The sequence below is a fragment of the Humulus lupulus genome, chromosome 7 (genome assembly GCF_963169125.1).
Source record: "Humulus lupulus chromosome 7, drHumLupu1.1, whole genome shotgun sequence".
NCBI classification, from domain to species: domain Eukaryota; kingdom Viridiplantae; phylum Streptophyta; class Magnoliopsida; order Rosales; family Cannabaceae; genus Humulus; species Humulus lupulus.
The window spans coordinates 188,595,087-188,618,783 of NC_084799.1; positions in this window are offsets into that span (position 1 = coordinate 188,595,087).

Consider the following 23,697-nt stretch of genomic DNA (forward strand, 5'->3'; position numbering starts at 1 on the left):
GATTCTAAGACTGTGTAGGTATGTGACTACATAGTTGAAGAGGGCTTAAATGGATTGATGGGTACTACCTATGCCAACAAGATGCATCTTCTTTTCGGTAGCCCATCACTTGAGAACTCCAAAGTTAAGCGTGCTTGACCTGGAGCAATATGATGATGGGTGACCTCCTGGGAATTTTTCCAAGGAAGCGTGCGAGTGAGGACAAAGCATGCTGGAAAGACTCGTGTTAGTTTGTAGGGCTAGTTGTCATTCCAGGAAGCAGCCATAGTGATGTGGGGCATTATAGGTTTATTCAGAAGATGATCTACAAAGTTTAGCAAGTTCAGATGAAGAATGTATACAGAAAAAGAATAACAACCAATATAATCCAATGATAAACTTTAAAGATTTTAAGTTTATCTTTGGGATGGAGTTTGGGACAGTACACCTCCTTTGAAAAGCATTAAGAGAGTATTTCATTGAGTGTGGCAGAGAGTATGTGTTTATTCACAACACTAATTGGCGTTTGAAAGCTAAATACAAAGCTCTTGGGTGTCCATGGATGGTGTATGCACATGTAAAGAATGATAAGACAACATTTCGGGTTAATACTCTAGTGGATAACACAATTGTGGTTTGGTATTTCAAAGCAAACACGTCAACTCAAATTGTCTGGGCAATCATTTCTTGGATGACTTTAGGACAAATACAAATATGGGATACATTGTTTTTCAAGATAAGACAGCCAAATCAAAGTTTGGTTTTGTTTCTAAGTCAAAATTTTACAGGGCAAAACAGAAAGCTAGAGATATTTTGGATGGGTTTGTGGCTGAACAATACACAATTTTGGAAGATTATTGCAATATGTTAAGGAGTACAAATCCCGAAAGCACGACTTTAGTCAAAACCAAAATTGAAGGAGGCAATAGAATATTTCAAAGAGTTTATATATACTTGAAAGCAACAAAAGAAGGGTTCTTGAAAGGATGTCGACCACTTATCGGATTGGATGGTTGTTTTTTAAAAGGTTATTGCTAAGGAATTCTTTTGGTTGCTATTGGGATTGATGCAACAAATTCCATGTTTCCTGTTGCTTATGCAAATGTTGAGAAGGAGAATACAGACACTTGGACATGGTTTTTACAGTTGTTGAAGGAAGATTTTGAAATTGACAATCCAAGTCACTTTACCGTGATGAATGATAGACAAAAAGGTCTTGAGAAGGCCGTGGCATCAATTTGGGAAGGTTATGGAGTGAGATTTTGTGTTAGGCACATGCACACCAACTTCAAAAAAGAGTACCTAGGTCTTTTGCTAAAACAATTACTTTGAAAAGCAACAAGAGCAACAACAAATGAAGGGTGGCTGAGAAAAATGAAGGATATCAAGAATGTGAATAAAAATGCACATGATTGGCTTGCAAAAAAGAAACCTAGTGAGTGGACAAAGGCTCATTTCTCTGAATGGGTCAAGTGTGACATGTTATTAAACAACCTGTATGAGAGTTTTAATGCTGCCATACTAGATGCAAGGGATAAACACAATCATTACTCTCTTGTAGAAAATAAGATTTTGGTTGATATGTAGATTCTTCCACCAAACAGAGAGTGTCAAAAAGTGGTGTTTTCCTGTTGGTAAAAGAATATTGTTGGTGGTTGAGAAGAATAAAGAAGTTGCTCGATAATGTTTGCCCACTACATCGGTAGACACACATTTTGAGGTAAATTTCAAGAACCAAGAATCATTTGTGGTGGACTTGGGTAAAAAGAGTTGCACGTGCCAAAAGTTCCAACTCTCAAGAATTCTGTGTGGACATGCACTAGCTTGTATTTGGAGCATGAACCATGATATTTTCTCTTATGTGGATGCATATTATAAAAAAGAGGCTTTCATGGCTACTTATGAAGGAGTGGTAGAACCAATGCCAAGTCCAGACAAGTGGCCTCAAACAAGACTAACTCAAATTTATCCACCCAATATTACTAATTTATCTGGTAGGCCAGAGAAGTGTAGGAGAAAAGAAGCTGATGAACCACCTCTTAGTACAACAAAGTATAAAAGAACTGGCCAAGTAAGTTATTGTAGCAACTGTAAGAAGCCAGGGCATTTCTGAACTTGCAAAAATGACAAAGTAGTGCAGGTAGTTGTTTATATTGAAACTCAACGTGAATGTTTTTATTATAGTATACTACTAGTAATGTTGATAAATTATGTTGTTGTAGCAGCTTGTTGATAAGAAAAAGAGAGGCAGACCACTGAAAGCAAATCCAAATCCACAGACAGTGAAAAGAAAGGAAAGAGCTACAAGACAGACGAATAGAGCAGCTGCTGGTGCAACCTCATCCTCTCAACACCAATAGAAAGTTTGTGTCTGTTTAGCTAGTATTAGAGGTTGTATTTTCTAAAAGTTTTATTTTGGAGTAGTTGCATTAGTTAATTGTTGTTGGAAATCAATTTCTAATGTAATTGGTCTTTTGGAACAAGTCTTATTGTTAAACTTCTATTTTGACAACAATTATGCTTAATTTGCAGGAGTTATTCTAGTGTAATTACATCAATGTGTTGCTGATAGAATCTGATCTATGGTTTAATGTGTCTTTTGGAACAAGTCTTATTGTGTGAAATTCTATTTTGACAGAAACTATGCTGAATTTGCAACATTTATTTATGGTGTATTTGCAACAGTGTTTTGGTAAACCAGACTTGTTTATTACAGTAGTATCAAAGCTTAATTTGTAACAATTTTTTTAATTTGGATAATTATATCAACAATATATAATCTCAATGACTTGCATTAATGATATGTGTTTTGTATTTATTTTTTTGCACCAAATAAAATGCACAAAATAACATGGTAAAATTTTCCATTGAATTATAAATGGTGTGTCCTTGAGAAAATTATAATCAATTTAGATAATCAATTAACAAAAACAATTGGATATAAAAAATTTAACAAGGCCACTACCAGTGGAGAAAATCAACCTGATATCACACCTTCCATTAAACTCATATAAGACCAAATTATATATTACAACTCATAAGAGCCCAATACAAAAATAGATCCAATACATTATAAAGTGGGATCCCTTATAGAAAAATACAGGAAAACAAAAAGAATTAACATTAGAGATTTACACAATTTTCTCAATTTTTAATCTTCAACAATCAGAGTGTCTACCCACTCAGAGAACCAACACCCATTGTTTTCCTAATGACTCAAAAAAAAAAAAAGAGAAAGAAAAGAAATGAAGTTGAGAAGAAGCAGTTAAACATAAAAACTCAGGTCGACATTGATTTGCACGTACAACCCTAAGCTCTAATTCCTTCCCACCTTCGAATCTTGCCCTAAACCCAGAAGGGTAGATCTTCATCTCCCTTTATGAAGATTTTTGAATTAAACTACTTTGTTTTTTATTGTTGATTTTCACAGGTCACTATTTATGAGCATTGTGTTTTATATTGATTTAGGTTATGTTTAATTTATTTTAAGTTTTTATTAAAAGTATTTGAGGGTTTAATTGATTTAAAAAATATATTCAAATGTTTATTTTAATAAAATCTAATTTGACCAACGAAATAATGACACATAGCCCATTTAACAGAGATAACTGAATGACATTAACGGGTGCACTCAAATTGTAATGTTTGGTACTTTTGCCACCAATTTTTTTGTTTTGGTATATAAGTGGAACTATTTTTAAAAAGTTGGTATTTTCGTCGCTATTTTCTCTTATTTTTAAAATAAGATCATTATAAAAATAGTACTTTTATTATTAATTTTTTGAAAATTAATGACTATGGTTCTCCAAAAAAAATTGTAAAATAAATTTTTTTAAAAAAAACCAAAGTCCTATAATTTTCCATTAATTATAAAGTGTCACATTAAAACAAATTCAATTAAATTAGAATTAACTTGTTGCTGATATATTTAGGTTTAACTATTATAATGAACCTATACAATCCAATCCAACTCAGACAAATATGCATTAACAATTGAACTTGTATGGATGAGGGTTGGGTTCAATATGTCGTTCCCACTATTAAGACCCTCGTACTTCCATACAAGGTCCAAAAGACTTGAATTTAAACTTTGGTTTTATAAATTGCTATTAATTTATGAGAATTTTTCAAAAATATGACTTTTATACCATTAATGTGCAAAAACATGGGAATTATACTTTTCTTAATTTGTATGGGAAAATTTATTAAAGAAAAAATTAAAGTATGGAAAACATAATTAGTAGCTAACTAAAATATGGAAATACCACATTTTTTTTTATCATAATTATGTTTACTTTGATTTTGAATGGAATTTTATTTTATTTTTTTAATTTTTAATTTTTTCCTTCATTTTTTTATTATTTTTTCAGTTATTTTTTTTTTTACTTATTTTTTTTCATTTTTTTTCTACCAATTTTTTCCTTCATCCTTTTTTTCTTTCAATTTTTCCATTCTTCTTCTTCTTCTTATTTTCATTTTTATTTATTTATCTATTTTTTTTTCTTTCATTTGTATTATTTTAATTTGTTTTCATATTTTTCAGTTTTTTTTCGTTCTATTTTTTCTTCATTTTTGTATTTATTATTTTCTCCTTCCATTTTTTTCTTTTTTCACACATATGAGCTTTTTTTTCTTTCTTTTTTTCTTCCTCTTCCTCTTCCATTTTTTTTTTTTTTTTTCAATTTTCTCATTCATATTTTTTTTCTTTACATTTTTCTATTATTTTTCTTCTTCTTTTTTTAATTCTTATTTATTCATCTTTTTTTTTTCATTCATCATTTCTTTTGTTTTTTTTTATATATTTTTTTTTTCATTTTTGTACTTATTCTTTTCTCATTCCATTTTTTTTTCATTTTTTTCACACATATATTTTAACATTACATAATTATTTTACTATTTTTTTATTATTATCTTTTATTATTGTAATTTTTTTATAGTTTTTTTCACTATATGTAAAAAAAATCAAATCAATTTTTCAGCATTTTCTTTTTACTGTAACATTTATAGGAATACCAAAATTTGAAAAGAAAACTAATAAAAATTTGAAAACATGAATGGGTAACTTGTTACCTTCACGTTCTTTGTGTGTATATTTCTGGGGGTAACTGGTTACCTTCACATTCTGATGTGCGTATATTTATGGTTTCTTTATGGTAACTAGTTACCTATGTTACTAAAATCATAGTTACTTCTTCTTCCTTTTTTAATGAAGTGTTCTTCCACTTTTTCCTTCAAATTTGATGTTTATTTTCATATTTAATATGAGTAACTCATCAACCCTCTTAGGTAACTGGCTACCCATCTTATGACAGAAAGTTACTCATCTCAGGATAACTAGTTACCCCTGGTTACCCCTCCTGGTGCATGTTATTTAACCTAGCTCTAAGATTTTTTTTACATAACTGTCAAAGATCAATAAAGTAACTGGTTACCTTACCCAGGATTTGAAAAAAAAAATCGTACAATCTAAAAAAACGTGTTTATAATAAATAAAAAAATAATTTTAAAAATAATTCGTATTATAAAAAAAAATTGCAAAACAACTAAAGAAAAAGTTAATATAAAATTAGTAATATAAAAACAATATAAAAAAACAAATAAGCTAAAAAAATAATAATCAAATTTCAAACATACCCTTCCAAATTAATAAAAATTGATTACGAGTAAACTCTGGCATAAACCAACTTTTATACAAAAATATGGGAAAATAAACCCATAAAAGTGAAAATTCTAAAAAAAAAGTCATAGATTAACTTTTTTTTTATTTTTAAAAACCATATTTTTGCACAATCTAATAAAAATCCCATATAAAATATAATTTTCTCTTAATTTATTAGGCCTACTATAGTCATGCAAAGAAAATGAGCCTTCACAAGTGGAACCACTCACAATAGAGAAATTTAAATTTTACATTTTCTAACGGGCCCAAATAAAACCTATCATTTTATGAATGTTTTATTTAACAAAATCCATATATTAAGCAAATATATGAGCTACTATATGCATCTAAGCCCAATTACAAAAAATACCACATATAGTGTAAACAGACATGTTATAATTGGATGAGCCTAATCATATTACTATATGAGCAAGTCTATGAATTTATGCAAAAATACCACAATTTATTTCATTTGCAAAAATATCACAAGTAATTTTTTAGAATTTATCCAAAAATTCGAATTAATTAAATTTTTGGAAAAATAGTCATTTTAAATTAAATTTATCAACAATTTACCAAAGTTAATTTAAATTTCATTTATCAACAATCAACTTAGTTTGTGTCATTTTGAAAATTATTAATTTAATTTAAACATGATTTATCAACAATTAACCAAAGTTAGTTTAAATCTCATTTATAAAAAAAAAAATTTATTAATTGCTTTGTAAAACTGTGATATTTTTTAAAAAAACTTAACCACTTATAAATTTTTAAACAAATATCACTAGCAATTTTTGAAACAATATCTTAAACAATTAAACAAGTTCAAATATCTATAAAAATATATATTGAACAAATTTTCAAATTTTAAATTATTTAAATATTAAAATCCATAGAATAATCAGATATTATTATTTTCAAATAAAATATTTCAAAAATATCTTTAATATTTGATAACTTAGTTCTAATATTTTAATATATTTAAAATTAATTAGTTAACTATTTTTAAATTTGAATTTAAATCTTTGTAGAAAATATCTATTTTTTAAAATATTAAACAACAAAAATATCATATTTCAAAAAAGATATTTTTATATAATAGAAAAGATATGATATTTTTGTATTAACCCATTAAAAAATACGTTCAAAATTCAAATTTTAAGAAAAAATTTATCGCAGGCCACGGTCAGTACAAGTTGGTGGCTGCGACCACAGGACTTTTCTGGGCAAAAATCGTGCGCTAGCCGCGGCCACTAGCATCGGATACCCAGGCCGCGACCAGTGAAAATTAGTGGGCACGGCCAAAGCCTGAAAAAAAAATTCAATTTTTTTTGTGTAATTTTTCAACCAAAACTGTCTTCTAAATATTTTTTTACCATGTTTTACATCAAATAAAACATTTGTAAAAATTAATTGCAAAGAAAACACAATAAAATATCCCAAATTTGCTAATAATCACATAAGAATCAATATGCTTCATGAAAGGGTTACCATGCATAGCTACCTGGTTTATTAGAATTTGAGGTCCCGGAGGTTAGTATTTGATTCCAAAGAATTTAATTGGATTAGATTTTCATAGTTATCCATTGTCTCTTGTGACTAGGGTTACCGTTAAGGCTCAGGACTGAGGATCGTGCTCGGGACCGCTCTACATCCTTCTCTCGGAACTCAAGGTAAGAAAACTGCACCCAAGTTGTAAATGGGACTGAGATTCCCTGTAAATGAACATATATGTTCTGTAACTTTTTTATCTGTTATGTGTGATGTGAAAATACCGCCTAAGGAAGTCAGGGCTGATGTTGAGCATACTGAACACAACTCAGCCTAAGCGAGCCGAGATCAGCTAAATAACCAGAGGGCTCAGCCTAAGGGCGCGACCCCTATTTAACTATATTAAGGTTGATTTATATGTTTGGATTGAACTATTATCGCTGCCTAATTTAGCCCTTGTATTCTGTTGTAATTGAACTTATTGATCTAAAGTTTGCTATATATATTATGTTGTTGTCTATGCTTTTTTATTATGGTTTTCTTGCTGAGCCTTGACTCACGAGTGCTACGTGGTGCAGGTAAATGCAAGGGAAAACTAGACCAACCATGGGTTGGAGAGCATTGGGGGCAGAGTGTTCATCGGTAGGTGCTCGACCACCACAACCGAGGGAATTATAGGGACTAGAGCTCAAACTTGTATTTTTCCATCTAGATTGGCTACTATTGTATTAACTTTTGAGGGTTGTATTTGCCATGTAAATCTTATTTTTGGGATCCCATGTATCGAACTCTTATTTAATGAAAATCAACTATTTTGCGACCAAAATCTTTTAACCCTAGCATGTCACTTGAATTTAGAAACACATTTATGCTCAAATGACTTGATTAGTGAGTCTTACACTATTTTAAACACACAGTGTAACGGTCTTGGTTATCCAGGGCTTTACATGATGGCTTAAGCTTTTTGGTAGTGGACTTGCTACTATATGGCAAGGAAGATTTTTTCCCGAGAATCCACCAAGTCGCCGTACTCGGAATACTGAGGAGTGTACTTCTCCTCGGAATACTTAGGCTTCTTGCCCTTGCCTTTTCTCTCATGCTTGCTCCCGCTGGGACCCTCGCTGGGTGTTGCTGACTGGGCTGGAGCCACTGTTCCAGCACTGAAAGTAGGCTGAAAAGAATTGTATCTAGTGGGAGCTGCTCAATACTTGAAAGGAGCAATACTAAACCCAGCATGGGGAACAAATGCTAGACTGTAAGGAGGGGCGCTCAGAACACTCGTTTGTGCTGGAGTGTATGGCGAGAACTGCAACCTTGGAGCTATAGCAGCTGGGATTGTCAAAGCCGGAAAGAAAATCGTTCATCCGAAGGCTCTAATCTGGGCATTTTCCAAGTGATTATATTCTTGGGCTCGACGTATGAATTTGTCGAGCCTGTGGCATCCTTGCCTCTGTAGGTCGTCCCATAGTGGAGAACCTGGTCAGATGCTAGCTTGCAAGGCCATCAGTTGTTGGCCATCATCGACCCTCTTGGTCCTAGCTACTTTTTCCTTAAAGCGCTTGATATACACTTTAAGGGTCTCAAGAGGTCCTTGTTTAATATTGGCTAAACCATTGACCTCGAAGTCTAGCTTCCAAGCAGCTATGAATTATCTTTAGAAGGTAGCGGAGAGTTGGTGCCAGGAATGGATTGATCCTGTTTGGTGCTTTGTGAACCACTTGTGTGCAAGCCCTATCAAGGTTAACAGGAAGACGTGGCATCTTGCATCCTCGGAGATGCGGTGGATCGACATCAATCGGTTTAACTTAGGTAGAAGGTCAGAAGGGTTCGTGGCTCCGCTATAGGGAGTGATGTCTGGCATCTTGAAGCCACAAGGTAACATGGATTTGACAATGTGAGGGGCACATGGATCCCCCTCTTCATCCTCTAAATTGGAGTTGTGGCCTTGTCTCATGGCCATCTTCAATATTATTTTCTTTAAACTCTCCAACTCCACGCAGAGAGGGTCGTGATCTTGGTTGGCACTCCGGGTAGGGCATGTCTTCTGGTCAGGCAAAGCTTCTCTCCTCCGAGCATTAAGATTATCTCAGAGGTCTGGTTGTGTTTGTCTCCCGGGGATGTCCTAGGGAGATGCTCTGTTCCTATGAGCGTTTAAGTCTTCTCATAGGTCGGGTTGTGTATTGCGGTGATAGGCGTCCTGGCAGAATCCTACTCCTATTTCCCCCTCGGAATCAACATATTAATTGTTAATCAAGACACTAATTATGTGTCCTCGGTTAGCGGATATATTTCTTCTGCTGGTCCCTTGGTCAGGGTTCCTTTGGGATTGTCAAGGCATTGGTTGGACACCACCTCCAGGCCTGGCGCGGTCTGTCGCAGCGCGCCTGGGCGGAAGGCCCTGGGCTTGATGGACGCTGGTGGCCTGGCGGTGTCCTTAAGCACCATGACACTTAGAACTGTTGGACCTTCTTGGGACATGAATGGGCTCGGAGGCCTAATGAGTCATCTTTCTCTTCTGAGAGTGCTCAACTTTCTCTTTCCCGTGAGCCTAAGGCGTGGGGTTTGCTCCAGGTCCAGCTGGCATATTTTTGCACCATATCAGCATGGTGCTTGGGGAGCACGCTCGCTGGTGGAGTAGGTGGCACTCCAGCTAGATGCGAGGTGGCACACCAACTAGTTTCCTAGGTGGTACTTCGCCATGAGGATCCACTTGTAGCCCTTGAGTCACTAAAGTAGCCTTCATTACATTAACCACCTCCTGTAAGGCGGCTATATTACCTTCCTGGGCCTCTATCTTCTGCTGCTGGGAAGCGATTTTTCCTTTTAGGACCACCACTTCTAGTGGCTCCTCCATGTAGAACAACATGGAGTACTCACTCTTATAGTAGTCATCTTCATTCTCGCCGTTGCACCCCTCATTTTCTTTATATCTGCCATCCTGGGCCACCTCCGAATTAGCAGGTGCAGGTAGTCAGCTTGGCTTTCCACCCTCAATGATGGTGGGAGGAGGGATTTCTTCAGTGATGTTGCGTCTGGTAATCACCATGGCTATATCTTCAAAGTTTTCTTCAAGCTTTCAATGAAAGCACCAAAATGTTAACTGCCTTTTCACTATTAACTAATTAAACAAGAAGCTTAAAGAAATGCAAGAAAGAACTTAGGGATTTATGTGGTTCAGGTTATTAATTAACCCTAGTCCACGAGTCACTTGTATTAGGATTTGAGGAGCTTGGGGGGTTTCAAGCTCCTATGGAGTTCAGGCAGCATTTTAGCAATGCTCTAAAGACAAAAAGTGAGGATCAAATCCTTTACAAAGTATGCCCTAGCCCTATTTGTAGATGGCCGAGGACAATTAATTCCCTTAATGGGGATTTACTACAAACAATCTCCCTTAATGTGGTATTATGGATAATAAATATACATTCCCATAGTTAAGGAGTCGGTGGGTCCAGGCGTATCATAGTGGGCCCATTTACGAGGTTACAACCCCTAACTTTTTGGGGTAACATGTCTTTGGCAGTGTCAGAGGGTAGCTGCATGTTTTCCCATGTCAAGCGGCATTGTGAGACATCATGGTTGTCGCTTGTATGGACTCGTTACCACGACATGGACAACAGTGAAATGTCAGACAACTGCTTCTGGTCTAGGGTCATTGTACTTGACACCTAGCACTCTACTCTAGGCCTGGAGGACAGTTCTCACAGACCTAGATGACTTGAATGGAAAGGACCTGGAGGACATCATAACCATAGTCCTCGATACGTAGTCCTCCCAAGGACATACATCTCCGGAGATGGTGCACGATCATACAGGGAGAGGAATTCCTCCCGAAGAGCTCTAGGTTAGCTCACAAGGGCTTCATTTTCTTCTGTGAAGCTTAATTACTCCGTAATGTCTGCAACGTTTCAGTTGAAGAAAACATGGACAACACTTAGCAAATTGACAATGGATAGAGATTGGTTATCATCAGATAGGCTATAATAAAATACAGGGAATGTGTTCAGTATTTCTCGCAGTTTTGTGCAAGAAATTTAGAAAATCTCGATTTTGTTCCTTGTCCGTGTCTTAAATGTGGTAATATTGTGAACATTAAGCTTATTTCATTGAAGGAACACTTGTTTAGAAACGGGATAGTCAAGAGTTATAAGGTTTTGTTTTTTCATGGAGAAAAAATTAATCTTAGGGTTGAAGGAACCTCTAAGAAGGATAAGGATGTTGATTTAGATTATGAAGATGATTATATTGTAGAAATGATTATAGTGGTGTCGAGTTAGAATCCTTGACAATCGTCATTTCACACAACGCCGCTTGACATGGGCAAACGCACGCCGTACTCTGACATTCAGAGAAATGGTCCCCATAAAGTTGGTATGCGACTTTCTGCAATGGGCCCCGTGCAATCTGTCGGGACTGTAGTCTCTATTTAGGGCAACATTTTTTTGTATTAATTCAGCATTAATACCCCATAATGGGGAAATTATATTAATGATAGATGATTAACATTAATAACCCCAACCTCTAGAAATATGGTTGGGGTATCTCCTTGTAGGGGGTTCGTATTTTTAGAGAAAGAAACTCTGTAACTCAATGCAATATATACGCTGCTTGAGAACTACCATTGAAGCTTGCTCAAACAAGCTTCAAGCTCACTAAATACTAGAGAATCATGGACTATGGCTCTTTTATAGCCTGAACCACGTAAAACCCTTGTCTTCTTCTCTATTATTTTCTTTAAACTCTCATATTAGGTTGATTGAGAAAAATTCAATTTACACCTATAAAGAATTTAAATCTATCAATAACATTAAGTTTAGACCTAATTTGACTTCCTAGGGTGCTTAGGTAGTTTACTATCCTAAACACAAATCAACATAAACAAGTCAATCCTATAGGCTATATTTACTAGGTCTAATTTATATTTTCTCTCCCACATTCCACCTAAATTACTAGTTCAATTTCAAAGTTGATCACTATTTGAAAAGCATTAAGCACAAATTAATATAAGCAATTATAGTGAACATAAAATTAAAGAATTAAAAAAGAAAACTTATTTATAAACATAGGGTTCCATTAAAGTCCTTGAAAAAGAATTCAGTTCATAATCTTAAAGTAAAATATCAAACAAGAATAACAATTCATGGTTTGTAAGTTAAGAGAATAAGATAAAATAAAGAGTGAGAATAAAAGATGAAACTAGGATTGATGATCCATCTTCAATCTTCAAAGTCCACTCTTGTATTGTGTTTTTCTCCCAAAAACCACATTCAGATCTAACCTTCTATCATAATCCTAAGTGAAATTATAAATTCCCACTTATATGGGCTTCACAGAACATTTAAATAAGTTTAAATCACGACACCGCGAACCTTCGCACGAAATCCAAGAGCCTTCGCACGAAATCAAGTCTAAACATGTTTTATTACTACTATTTTATGATGTTCTCTCTCATTACTTTTTTATTTCATTTTTCCTCTCATTACTGTCTGACCTCATTTATTCTCACATTATGTTTTCATCACTGCTCTTGCTCATTACTTTGTCTACTCCACTTTCTCTCTCATCATTCTCTCACCTAAATTTCTCTCTCATCTCTCTCTCACTTCACTTTCTCCCTCTTCTTTTTTTCTATCCTTACTCTCTCTTCTATTTTTTTCACCTCACTTTTTCTCTCATCGCTCTATCTTACTTCACTTTCTCTCTCCTATTTTTCTCATTACTTTTTCTCTCCTCACCCTGACTTCTTTTTCTATCCTTACTTTCTATCTCGTCTTTTTTTCACCTCACTTTCTCACTTCTATTTGTCTCTCTTTCTTTTATCAACTAACTTTCTCGCTCTTATATTACTCACCTCACTTGCTCATTTCTCTTTTTTTACCTCATTTTCTTTCTAATAATTATCACTACAAGAAAAAGAGTATACAGTAACTACTTTTTTCATCGCTGTAGATTAAGAAGTCGTTGTTGTAGGTCTACAGCGAGGACATGTCGTCGCCAAAACGACGTCGTTGTAGGTCCATTTGTGTAGCAGTCTACAACGATGACAAAAAACAGTTGTCGCAGTAGTGGTTTACTATAATGACGACATGTCGATCGCAGTAGGGAATCCTTTTTTCGGTTGGAATGGGATATTGTGATGACATGTCGTTGCTGTTGGTGGTTGCAAAATTTGAAAATTTGAATTTAAGAAACTCCTACAGCGACGACATGTGGTCGCTGTAGGTCCGTCGACCGCCTCATCTACAGTAACGATATGTCATCGGTGAAGAGTGCGTGGGTTTATATGCCTTCAGCGACGCCATGTCGTCGCCGTAATGTCACAAAAACTCAGATTTTCGTGTTCAGCATGCATCCTACGGTGACGACCTGTCGTCGCTGTAGGTATATAATTTGTTTAAATTAATTAATTATATTGATTAGAATTTATTTAATAAAATTTTAAATATTAATTAAATAAATAAATCAAACTAACTTAATTAATTAAACAATAAAACTAATTTATTAATTAAATAATAAAACCAATTTAACAATATACATAGTCTCCAAAATGTAAGATAACAAAACATAAGTAGTATTGTCTCCAAAATAAAAGAAACAGCACAAAATATTAATAAGTTCAAAATAGTAATATATTAAAACTAAATGTCATCAAAATCAATTCCAAAGTCATTATCGTCGAACTGTTGCGGTGGCTGTGGTGGTTGCTGTTGTGATGGCTATGGTGGTTGTGGCTGCTGTGGTTGAAAGCTTGTCATCATGGACTGTATCATATTCATGTCCAAGTTGACAAGATGAAATTGTGGAGCTTGGATGTTCAGATTTGTTGCGTGCAAAAATTGTTGCGTTTGCTGGAAGTTGTTGTTCTGGGTCATAAAGGCTTGACTGAAGTGTTGAATCATGGACTGGAAAGCCTCAGGTGGTATCGTTGGAGGGCTAACTGTGGTGGACAAAAACGGTGATGCCTCTGATTGTGAAGAGGATCCAGTGGTGCTTGAGGCAAAAGTACTAGTGCCCTTCAACTTGCGTCCAATACCTCGGTTATGGCCACAACGTTGACCAAGTACCTTTGAGACGACTTGTGTCTCATTGACAGTGGCACTTCATGCTTCAGATTCATATTGAGATTGGGATTGGGATTGTGTTTGAGCTTCTTACTGCAAGGCATCCTGCAGTTTAGAAACAAGACAATTAATACATAATATAATTGAATAATATACATATATACAAAACTTAGAAAGTTACTTACATATGCATCCTTAGCATTCGTGTTCACCCATCCACGTGTCGGATGATTGTGCATGTCATGGAACGTATCGATAATGTTGGGCAATTCCTTAGTTTGAAGATTCATCTTTAGAAAACAAAATTTAACAAAATCTCAGTTAAATATTGAAATTATAATTAAGATAACTTAAAATATTTCAAATTATCTATATATTTTTATTTACCTTCTTAAATCGAGCAGAAGCATAAGAAGTCAATCCATGGAGACTTGGATACTTTTGTTTTGCTCTATTGGCAGCATTTGCCTTTGAGCGTGCCATGAACTGTGGAGTGGTGAAAAGGTCAACCAACTTCTGCCAACTCTCGTTGTCCATGACTTCTGGTGGATTCTTTCTGGCTATCTTGATATCATCATATCCTCCATGTTCATCGAAGTTTATTTTCTTACGACCTTTTCTATCCTTGTAGCGATCCTAAAACTCTCGCTCAATCCCAGTCTTTATCAGTCGCCTCTCAGTTAGAGCTTGGGGAAGAATGAAAAATTCCTTAAAAAATTAGTGAGATTTTTTAAATTATAAAAAAAAAACATTACATGTGAATAAGCAGATAAATTTACCTCAAGCTTTTGCATCAATCCAATCTTGTGCTCACTCGGAACACTCTACCACGAGTCATAATATAACGGGACATGGTGACCAATAAGGTTACCAATAGGTCTCGTGAAAAATGTCCCAAAATCACCAACTGCTTTGTAGGTTCCCTCCTTCAATTTAAATTGTAGAGCCAACGAACCTTTATTGTCGTTGACGAGCTGTTGCAAATTTTTGGATCGAGACCGACCTCTTCTTTTTGCGGCAGCCGCTGCATATGTTAATTAAACAATACAATGAAATTGAATAAAATAATAAAAAATTTTCATTTATTGATAAAATATAGACTAATTATAGTATATTACCTGTCTCACAGGAAGTAAGAACTCGCGTGGGATCTGGAGGAGGAGGATCCGCTCCATCATCGCCATGAGAACGAGCAACAGTAGCAGACATACCTTTGCAGTTTAAATAATTATTAACTTAAATTCAGTGATAGTTGGATGTTAATTACATAACTTAAATAATTTCAATAATGCAGTTGAAACTATTGAAAAACAAACATTGTTGAGAAAAGACATATATTGATTGAAAAGTCTTGAAATTAAAACAAACACATTAAACATACAAATATGAATATGCATAAGAAAATATTTTTCCTCATCAATGTCGATTCCTACATCATCATCTTTACTTTCTAAATCATCTTCACTAATTTTTTCATCATCGTCGTCATTGATGAAAAGATCATCCACATTCGGAACAGATCGAGACGTTTCCCCAATTATGCTGGTGTGACCAGGTCGATCCAAATGCATAATCTCCAACTCTCCTAATTCCATAGTGAGTACAAAATTTGATGAAGTGCTATCATGCACGACATCACCTCGTTATCATCATCAATACTTGGATGATCCTAGATCTTTCGATGATTGACTTCTTCTACTACCTTCCAATTTTTGTTTCTTGAAGGATCTTCCAAGTAGAAAACTTGTTTTGCTTGAGTGGCCAGAATAAATTGATCGTTCTTGTGGCATTCAGAATTAATCGTGATACTAGATATGTTATTCTCAGTCACATTTCGACCCTTGCTTGCATCAGTGTTGAACCATTGATGGACCCAAAACGGGTATGTTTTAAAAATTTATAACTCGCAAGCGCACGAATCATATATAAAATATAGTGTTCGTGTAAGTACGAGATCGAACCCAAAGGAGTTGTCTAAAACCGAAAAGAAAACTATTTTAAACCAAAATTAATATATTCTAACCTAGCTCCAAATATTGGTGAGATTTAATGTCATGAACATAAAATAAAAGATTTAAAATAAAGCTATTTAAGAGAATACAAAGTAAACTAATTATGATTTGAAAATAAATTGTAAAAGAAATATTATTAAGATACTAGAATCCACAAAATGTAAGTTCAATAATATTTATAAGTACATTGATTCCCAAGTTTTAGTGATAGTTAAAATAAGTTAAACTATCATTTTCCAAATAGATTTATAATTTTAAGCACAAATTACTTCTAAAAAGATAGGATTTTTCTTCACTTTTCAAAAAGTATAATTTCAAAGTATATAATGTGAATCAACCTAATGAAACAACAAAAAATCAAATAAAATTATTTATAAGGCCAAACATAATGTTTTTGTTCTAAACATTGGATGTGTACAATTTAATGACACATCTTACACAAAGAATATTATGTTTTGCAAAATGAATAACAAAGTGCATATTATCTAACAATCCAAAATATGAGACATTAAAGATGAAAGACATATATGAAGAAGAAAAATCCATAAACTTTGTTGCATTACAAGGGAAATCAACATACAACATAAATATTATCTAGTTACAAGTTGTTTCATCATGATCTTAATAATCTTATGAAAAAAATTAGAAGCACATAACTAGAATAGAAATTACAAAATAAACAAAATACATACTTGAAAATGCTCTTGAAAAACCCAAAATGGAAGAGAGAATGGTAGAGAAAAAATAGTAGAAAGAAGATGGTAACCAAAAATTAAGCCCCAAAAAATGGTCTTGAAATTCCCTATTTAAAGCCAAAATGAGAGCATTAAAATAATCAACTTAAATTAATTAAATTAATTAAACAAAGTAGATATGGCATGTAGAGGTAAATTATAGGGTATAATGATGATTTTTGTGGTGAAAATGTGTGTAAAAATTGGGTAAAAATTGGCATTTTAAGGACAAGGGGACAAAGTGACAATTTGTGGGCTCAAAGAATTGGAGGCATGCATGGGTGGCTGCTAGCAGGGCTTGTGGGCTGTTGGGCGTGGGTGGAAGGAGCTGAAGGAAGGTTGGCATTGGGCTGGGGCGTGTTGGGCCTGGGGAGCTTCGGTGGTGCTGCTAGGGGAAGGCCCAGGCACTGGGGAAGCTGAAGGCTGGAGGCGGGCCTGGCATGGTGGGATGAGTTCTGAAGTAGGCGAATGGGCAGCTAGCGTGTGGACCGAGCTTCGGGCCTGGCAAGTGGAGGTCTTTCGGATTGGACCTTGGGGAGCTTCGGGCCTGGCTGGGCAAAGGAGTTGGGTGGTCCATGCTAACTGAATGAACAGGGAGGCGCGACCCAGGTTGCGGGAGCTAGAAGTTGTTGGGAGGAGCTGTGGCATGGGCCTGGGCCTGGGCCTGGGCAAGTGTGGCCCAGATGGCTGGAGGCTTGGGCCTTCTCATCAATGCCAATTTTTTACTTTCTTTTCCTTAAAAATGCCATTTTTTCCTTCATTATTCTTGCTTTTCAAGAGCAAAAATACACCAAATTCCCTAACAAAATAAACATAAACTAAATCATAATAAAATATTTTCACCATAAAATAAATCAAGTTAATTCTTTAAAAATATTAATTATAACTTAATTTATATTTAACATTTAAGTTCAATAATACATCATTTTTTTTTACCTCAAACTAAATAATAATAATTCAAATAATTAACTACAACATTTTACAACAAAATAATTATAAAAACACCCAAAAATATCTAAAATAAAAATAAACCCAATAAATTCAAAATTACTTAAAAACATAACAAATCAATTAAAAACTCAAGAACTAAGCAACAATTAGCATATAAAATATGGTAAAATAACTCTATTTTGTAGAGTTATCACACTCCCAAACTTAAAGTTTTGCTAGTCTTCAAGCAAAAGAAAATTAAAACACACATTTATTTATTGGTGATATAAAAAGGATTTTCTCAAAAATAGCACAATGAAAATAAATCTAAAAAATTATTATGAATAAAAGTTAGGCTTATGTAATTAATTAAATTGTCAATTTCGCTTTTAAAAACAAGTTTTCATTAAAATTATTTTTCACTTATCTTTATAGGAAATAAGAGTGTTCTTGTTATGAAAAATGTAATTTTTGTTACAAGAAAAATTGACTAAATAATTAAAGACAAAGCTTAAAAATTATTCATATTGCTAAGAGAATTAACCTCAAACTTAATCAAGATTTTTATCATTGGAAATAAAAAATATCACCAAATTTTTTATTTTTTTTATATTTAATTTTTTTTTAAAACAAAACAATACAAAACACAATAAAACAATATATATATTTAATTTTTTTTCAAAACAAACTTAATACACTTCTACCCTCAAATTCAACATAATGAACGGTAAACAACCATTAAACTCGCTACCCCCAAACTTAATTTAAACATTGTCCTCAATGTGTCAACATATAAATATAAATTAAAATTTACAAGAGGTTAGAGTTTAGAATGATCGTACATCACCGTGGTGCAACATCAAGAGAGTAAAAAAATACAACAAACAAAAATTAAATCACACATAAAACAAACAAAACAAATAAAACACAAGTTATCAAGATCAATATGAATCAAAGAGGTTGGTAAACAGGGTCTTCAAGGAGGATCTCATCCACTTCATTGATTTTTAATTCTAAAAATGGTTTTAAATTTTGTCCATTAACTTTAAAATTATCACAATTGTTAGGATTTTCAATTTCGATAGCCCCATGTGGAAAAACGACTCGAACAATATAGGGACCGGACCACCAAGAGCGTAATTTTCCTGGGAATAAATGCAAACGAGAGTTGTATAAAATGACTTTCTGACCTGGAGAAAAATCTTTTCTCAAAATATTTTTATCATGGTAAAATTTCATACGATCCTTATATTTTTTTGAATAGTCATATGCATCATTCCTGATTTCATCTAGCTCATTCAATTGAAGTTTTCTTTTCTCACCTGCCTTGTCTAAAGAAAAGTTTAACTGATTAATTGCCCAAAAGGCTCTATGTTCTAACTCAACAGGTAAGTGGTACGCCTTACCATACGCAAGTCTATAGGGTGATATGCCAATGGGCGTTTTGTACGTGGTAGGATACGCCCATAATGCATCAGTGAGTCTTAAGGACCAATCTTTCTTAGTTGGATTCATAGTTTTTTCTAAAATGTGTCTAACTTCCCTATTAGACACTTCAACTGACCACTAGTTTGTGGGTGATATGGTGTTGAGACTTTATGTGTAATGCCATATTGTTTAATCAAATGTTCAAATGGCTTATTACAAAAGTGTGTACCGTTATCACTAATGATAGCACGTGGTGAACCAAAATGGGAAAATATATTTTCTTTCAAAAACCGAAGCACAACTTTGTGGTCATTAGTGTGGCATGCAATAGCTTCAACCCATTTAGACACATAATCAACTCCAACAAGAATATAAATATTACCAAAAGAGTTAGGAAATGGTCCCATAAAATCAATGCCCCAAACATCAAATATGTCAATAATAAGAATAGGATTTAAAGGCATCATGTTTCTTTTAGTTAAACTTCCTAACTTTTGGCAACGTTCACAAGCTTTACAATAAACATATGTATCATGAAAGATAGTAGGCCAATAAAAACCACATTGTAAAATTTTAGCAGCTGTTTTCTTACCACTAAAATGTCCTCCACATGCATGATCATGACAAAAAGATATGATTTTAGATTGGTAACAATTTGGAATGCATCTTCTAATTATTTGATCAGGGCAGCATTTAAACAAGTACGGATCATCCCAAATAAAAATTTTCACCTCAGAATAAATTTAGATTTATCATGCTTAGACCAATGATATGGTATTTCTTTAGTGACCAAATAATTAACAATATCAGCATACCAAGGCAAGGAAGAAACATGCATCAATTGTTCAACAGGAAAAGTTTCAGTGATAGGAGTGGAGTCATGTATAGTTTCAACAACTAGTCTAGATAAATGATCAGCAACAACATTTTCAGATCAATTTTTATCACGTATTTCTAAGTTGAATTCTTGTAAAAGTAGGATCCAACGGATCAAATGAGACTTAGCATCTTTTTTCGACAAGAGATATTTTAATGCAGCATGATCAGAATAGACAATAATTTTAGATCCTAACAGATAAGACCTAAAATTCTCTAATGCAAAAACAACACCAAGAAATTCTTTCTCGGTTGTGGAATAATTTAATTGAGCATCATTTAAAGTTTTGCTAGCATAGTAAATTACATGAGGTATTTTTTCAAGTCTTTGTCCTAAGACAGCACCTATAGCATAATCATAAACATCACACATTATTTCAAAGGGTATTTTCCAATCAGGAGGTCGAATAATGCGTGCAGTAGTCAACAAATTTTTTAATTTTTCAAAGGCAACATGACAATTATTATCAAAGACAAAAGCATTTTCTTTTCCAAGTAAATGGCATAAAGGCCGAGAAATTTTGCTAAAGTCTTTTATGAATCTTCTATATAAACTGGCATGGCCTAAGAATGATCTAATTTCTTTCACAGTTTTAGGTGGGGGAAGTTTTGAAATAAGATCAACATTAGCTTTATCAACTTCTATTCCCTCAGAAGAGATTACATGACCTAAAACAATTCATTTTTTAACCATAAAATGACATTTTTCCCAGTTAAGCACAAGGTTTTTCTCTTTGCAACGAATTAAAACAAGTGAAAGATGGTGCAAACATTCATCAAAGGAAGAACCAAACACAGAAAAATCATCCATAAACACTTCAAGAAATCTTTCAACCATGTCAGAAAAAATTGAAATCATACGCCTTTGAAAAGTCGCAGGTGCATTGCATAATCCAAAAGACATGCGACGATAGGCAAAAGTCCCAAAAGGACATGTAAATGTAGTCTTTTCTTGATCTTCTGGGGCAATGGGCATGTAAATATAGTTTTATATTTAACATTTAAGTTCAATAATACAACATTTTTTTTACCTCAAACTAAATAATAATAATTCAAATAATTAACTACAACATTTTATAACAAAATAATTATAAAAACACCCAAAAATATCTAAAATCAAAATAAACCCAATAAATTCCAAATTACTTAAAAACTTAACAAATCAATTAAAAACTCAAGAACTAAGCAACAATTAGCATATAAAATATGGTAAAATAACTCTATTTGGTAGAGTTATCAACCATTTGCATCGAAACAATACTACTGAGTAACAATGGGAATAACATAACTCTACAATCTCCTCAAGTTGGCCATAGAAAGTGAAACCATCGGTTCCTGGCACTGACCCTCCACTATTTTGAGTGGTACGTCTTTCGTCACGACTATGGACCAAAAAATTCACACTGTTAATAATGCAAGCCATGTAGGAGTATGCATTCTGATTGGACCCGTTTGTTAAAGCAAATAATTCATCAGTACACTCAGTTGACTGTACTTGTCACAAATGACCCATCTATAGAGTATGCCACAAAAAAAGAACACACAATGAGATGAGTATTAATCGATACGAATTTCGTAAGAATTCTACAATTTCGATAATTTACCTTCAATTTAAAACAGATAGGGAAATCTTTTTGAAGATTTATGTTTGAATTTTCTCGAAGGCATTCACTGTATAGCACAAGGATTAAGGTAAGATAGCAGTTTCCCATGAATTAAATTTAATGAATTCATATATGTGTTGAGCTACTTACTCCATATATGGTTGGATTTCAGGGCAATTGTTGAGTACAAACCACTCTGCTTCTTTTCGATGAAGATAGTCAAGGGATATGATTTTCTTTTTGCTACTTGGATGACATTGTGATTCAAAAATTGACAACTATCTTTTAAGAATAACAATATCCGCATTTCTTTCCGGATGATTAAATTTAATCTATACACCCTGAAGATATGGCGAACAAAAAGTTAAAGCTTCATTGACAACATAACCCTCTGTCATAGAACCTTCAGGGCACACCTTATTCCTAACATAATTTTTCAACTTCTTCAAATATTGCTCAAATGGATACATCCAACTCATGTAAACTGGTCCTCTGAGGATAGCTTCTTGCGGTAAATGAATAATTAAATTAATCATTATGTCAAAAAAGGTTGGAGGAAGAATTAACTCCAACTTGCACAAAATTTGTATCACTTGATCTTCTGCTTTCTCCATGTCCTTAACAATCAATGTACAAGCACAAATTTGTTTAAAGAAATTGCAAAGCTCAATGATCGTATTCGAAATAGACTTATCCAAGTAGCCTCGAACTCCTACCGGCAACAGATGTTGCATAAGAATGTGACAATCATGGGATTTCAATCCAACAATGTTTCCATCATTGTCAGTTACTTCTTAGAGAAATTCAAACTGAAGTCATCAGGACGTCTAACTCCTTTTACAAACTGACAAAAAAATAATCTATCATCCGGTGTGAAAGAGTACATAGGATGTGGTTTGATCAACTTCGTATTGTCTTCCTTGAGGTGAAACTCTTCTCGGATATCCCAATTCTTCAAGTCTACTCGTGCATTGGTGGTGTCTTTAGATTTCTCATTCATAAGAAAAGTACCGAGTAAACTGTCGCAAACATTTTTCTCTACATGCATCACATATAAATTGCGCTTCAGTTCAAGTTCGGACCAGTAATCAAGTTCAAAGAAAATAATATTTTTAATCCAATTAAGCTCTTTTGGATCTCACTTTCTTTTCACACCCCCGAAACTGACATGTTTACCCAACAAATGATCTGGAACATGCGCTAATTGTTCGAGTATGTCTTGCTACTAAATTTTCTTGGAGGACATCATTTTTCATAATTCCCATCAAAGAAGCAACTCTTCCTCCACTTATGCGTAGAAGATAAGAATATTCTATGACCAACATAAGCCGTCTTCCCAATTACCCGACATGAAGGAGTGTCTTCGTTGCATGAAGGACATGCCATATATCCTTGGCCATTCCAACCAGACAAACTACTACAATCCAGAAAATCATTGATAGTCCATAATAGTGATGCACACATTCTGAATACACTGTTTGTTGCAGCGTCTCTGGTTTGAACTCCTTAATCCCACAACTCCTTCAATTCGTCTACCACAGGCCTAAAAAAGACATCCATGTCCTTCCCAGGTGATTTCGTACCAGGAATCAATAAGATCAGCATGAATGATGACTCTTTCATGCACAACCAAGGAGGAATATTGTACGTGCAGAATATTACCAGCCACATGCTGTAAGATAGACTCATGTTACCAAATGGATTAAAACCATCAAAAGTCAAACCCAATCGAACGTTTCTGGGTTCTTTAGAAAAATCAGGATATCTGGAATCAAATTGTTTCCAAGCACCCCCATCAACAGGATGGTGCATCACACCTTCTTCTTTCGACCGTCTCGTACTATGCTAGGTCATATCAGATGTTGTATGCCTTGAACCATAAAGACGCTTCAGCCTAGGAGTCAAAGGGAAGTATCGCAACACTTT